The sequence below is a fragment of the Aquila chrysaetos genome, chromosome 10 (genome assembly GCF_900496995.4).
Source record: "Aquila chrysaetos chrysaetos chromosome 10, bAquChr1.4, whole genome shotgun sequence".
NCBI classification, from domain to species: Eukaryota; Metazoa; Chordata; class Aves; order Accipitriformes; family Accipitridae; genus Aquila; species Aquila chrysaetos.
Genome location: NC_044013.1, coordinates 777,340 through 781,508, shown reverse-complemented (window position 1 = coordinate 781,508; position 4,169 = coordinate 777,340). Strand labels below are relative to the sequence as shown.

The 4,169-nt window shown below is 37.9% G+C and overlaps 1 long non-coding RNA gene across 1 annotated transcript; it reads right to left on the bottom strand.

Annotated features, from left to right (window-relative positions):
- Positions 1-877: 877 nt before the first annotated feature.
- Positions 878-3,944, bottom strand: LOC115347398. The gene is made up of 3 exons (XR_003925479.1): positions 3,818-3,944; positions 2,156-2,300; positions 878-1,214 (listed from the first exon to the last, which is right to left on the bottom strand). It is a non-coding gene; the product is annotated as an uncharacterized LOC115347398 (long non-coding RNA).
- Positions 3,945-4,169: the final 225 nt, after the last annotated feature.

The following is a 4,169-nucleotide window of genomic DNA, read 5'->3' as shown; positions in this document are numbered from 1 at the left end:
TACAGCAGAATTTTCTGCATGCTCACTCAAGCACAGTTTACATAATTTCTTAAGTGCTCAGCCTCAGAAGCTGAGATCTATGGTCCTGAAGAGTACATTGGAAATACCACACTGAAATGTAAAATACCAGTCTGGTTCTGACTCTGAATGTTAAGCACTGTCAGAATGTTCAATTCTGCATAAAAGATCCAGATATTTAAGACTTAATTTGGAGCATACAAGGTTAGATTAAGACAAGCTGAGAAACTAGAAATGTTGTACTGAAAGTGCTGCATAATTTTGTGCTTACAGCCTTATCCCAGTACTCTGACTCAGCGCTCCTTTCGTTGTGCATGGAGGAGGCATGGGTATACACAGCATCTGCTCCAGAGAACCAGGTAACAACAGGGACTTCTTTCCAGATGTAGCAGTTATTTACTGCCGAAGACATGAACTGGGTTGTTGTTTTATCTCAGAGTTACTCTTTCAGGCTTCATAAACTCTGGCAGATGCAACTGCACCAAGTCACATCTTCAGGTTTTTCTGCGCGTAAATTATGGCAGAAGCCATGCCTTTTTCAAGGGAAAACAGTTTTTGACAAGAGTACAGGGCTCTAGGAGCTTAGTGACTCCTCAATCCAGTACTGGGCATGTGTCATCCAGTCAGTTTTGACAGATTCCCACTCCTTCTGCCTGCCTATTAAAGAAAAATGAGACAGTGGGCAGCCTTGTGCTCTGTGAAGCAAGTCCTTCACACTGAATTAAATTCTTGGATAAATTTGGTTCTCATACATTTCTGTTAGCTTTCTTTTTCCAACACAAATTTAAAATAACATATTCCTACACAGATAAGAGATGCTGACATGCTGCTTTATAACAAATTTTAATATTTTGTTTGTTATTACTTCCCAATTTAAGAAACCAGTAAGACAATCCGATTCTGACACAATCAGACACACAATCTGGTACCATACATTGAATTGTCACAGAAGACATTAAAAGAATTTGGCCAGCAAGAAGCTGTGAAGAAAAAGAACAACATGAAAACATTTTGCAAAAGGCCTTTAAGGAGAACTGGCATAATACAGTGAGAAGGGATAGCATAAGGAGGAATAAAATGATGCAGAGCGGGAATGTTGTATGACAGGAACTGAGACACCTGGAGTACTGGTCTGTAAAACAGCCAGATCAGTCTCACAGGGAAACAGTGCGCATGTGGGAGGGAATGGCCAGTATCTGCAATGGAAGAACAAATTAAAAAGCAAACATCAATCAAACAAAAAACAGGTACATACTTCAGGTACATAATTCAGATTAGAATTACACACACAAAAACTTTTGCTGACACTGATGCATAAAACACGTCAGTATGGTATTCTTTAAAATTGTCTGGCCCTCTTAATATAATTTCTTTTCACTCCTGTAAATAAAGGGATCATCCACTATTTCCTTCAAGATTCCAGCTTTGTGATTCAGCCCCATCACAATTTCCTTGAAGGAAGCTGATAATACACCTAAAGATACAGAAGCCTTATCCAACAGCTCCTGATGTGCACAAAACACATGCAGCTCCCCTGCACTGGTTTCTGCTGCTGCCACACCAGGAATATTAGCATTCTGCCTTATGAACAGGGTTGGCCACTCGAGATGCAGACTTGCTGCTTGAAAAGTAAGACTATTCCCATTTTCCAGGAAAAAAAAAAAGAGGAATCATTCCTTCCATACATCATTTGCTCTCTGTGACTTCATTCACTAAAGTTTGAGTCATTTTGCACTGACTTGTTCATGCTGATGAAGAAGAAAAAGAAAATGCTCATTAAAAAAGTAAATTAAAAAACTGAAAAGCAAAATAAGAGCACCAAATTTTGAACTCTAATACAGGGTGGATTAGTGTGTGCACTTGAAAAGTCTGTGCATATTTGACTTTGTAGGCCTGGCTTTCTTCAAGGATACAGAGTTTTAAGTAATGCTGAAATATGTAATAAACTAAGCAGTGTTCAGTTCCAGGGCCTAGACTTCTACTTGATTTGAATGGTATTTTTGCCTGGATAAAGATCTTAGTATTGAAGTTTGTAACTATGAGTTTTACACTAACACACTGAACTAAGGTTCAGGAGAGCTGATGTGCTTCCTTGCACTACCACAGGTATTTATGTACTTTTGCACAAGTCACCTACTGATCATCCAGCAAACGTGTCCCTCTCTCCGCTCAGACCCTCGGGTTCCAGGTGTGCCTCCCACTACCTCGCTGCCCAGCCAGCCAGCCCAGCTGCTCCCGAAATACAGGTCCTCCTCAGGTAAGCAAGTTAGCTGCTCTCATGGCTAAACACAGGATGCCAACAAAAGTGAAACTAACATGATGTTAATGAATCTCACCTGCCTACTGTGAATTACATAGGCTTCAAAAAGCACACAGACGAGTTGTAGAGCAATGCTGCCTTTCCTCCTTGCTGTACAAAGTTAGGTTATATCATATAAACGTGCATTAGGAATTGAACTGCTAAAAAACAAACTGAAATTGTGTTCCATTTTTGGTATGCATAATTTGCTGTGAAGACCCAGTTCAAAGTACTTTCTTCATTCAGCTTTCCTCTTCTTAGCACTACTGAGTTTACACTCAACCACGCTTTCTTGCCAAAATATAGTTTCACTTAACAAAAAGCTCCCTTGATTCTCCCCAGTAATGAATTCCATCTAAAGCAATGTCTTTTAATATCACACATGGGCCAGAATTTGCCAGCAAAACAGAGATCAGCATGGGTTTGTATAACCATTGTATTTTCCGTAAGGCAGCCCCATTAAATCACAACCACATTATAATGTAAAATATTCCACATGTTCTTCAGCAACCTTCTGGAGGGAGAACTTTGTATTTTTTGTAATTTAATACTCTGTTTCTCAGAAGCATAGTAAGAGCTGAGTATTAATTACAATACACATAGTGTATGCCTAGATGAATACTCTTTTCTTAAAACTTTGACAAGGTACTTTGTACATTTAATTTTTTTTTTTATTTTAATGCAGATTTTCAAGTATGTGTTTTTGGAAAATGTTCTCATAAGAAACTTCAGCCCCTTTTCTACCACAAATTATGAAGACTAGTACAAATGACTGAAAAATGTCTTTTACCTCATGTTTACACCTACAAAAAAACCCAACACTGGAATGTGTCACTCCAGGAGCCTTGACCCAGTAATCTAGTAGAAAAAAAAAAAATTACTTGTGAAAGCAATACATCCTTTGCTTTTGTATTTACAAAATACACCTAATGATAGCCCTGCAATCCTCTCTTCATCACTCAGGGGAAGAGAATTCAGTAGGACCAGGGACAGTGTGATCTCTCAAGTTTTTCCTTGTTCTCAGGGTAGCACCTAAAAATGTCAGCACATAATTTAGTGCCAGTGCTCAATTGAGGCTTTGTTATTTTTTCTGAGACCAAAAGTGCCAGGTAGCACAAGCAGGTTAGTGTTTCTTGGCATAGGCTCCCATGCTGAATCAAACGAAGACCACCTACGTGTTTCAGAAAGAAAACCACTGAGATGATAATGAACGTCATCCAGTAGATACCTCAAATAAAGTTCTAGCTGGCATACACATAAAATCACATCACTACCAACTTCCTGAACTTCCCATAGTTTGTGTTACATTTCACAATTTCAGAATATGTTCATTTTTTGAGCACAGATCATCATGATGTTCTTCACTAGTAAGCATACACAGTCACATTATGGATTTAGCTCACTTCCTCATTTGTTTGCTTTTGAATTTGTCTGAACAGTTTTAGAACCTTTAAAAGATATTTTTGAGTCTTTAGCTTATCTTTTAAAGCTTTATCTTACCATTACTGCTCCAATTATACGTTTGCTATTTGCAAAGAAAACATTAGCTCATAATAGGATGTTTAGTCATCAAATTAGTCCAAGAAATAATATAGATAATTATTTATCAGTCAGCCACTGCAGTAATAAATCCATGTCTGCAAAAAAAAGAGAAAGTAATTTTGAGTTCATATACAAGAATTCACTAAATTGTTCATGTTTTGCTTCTCATTATGTCTTTCATTTTTAATCTTAAGAAAAATTGATAACGACCCTAACCAGACTCAAATAATAACACCCAGTGTCCACTCAAATCTGTAATACCTGGCTCTTACAGTTACCTTTTCCCAAGTATTCTGAGGTTTAGGCAACA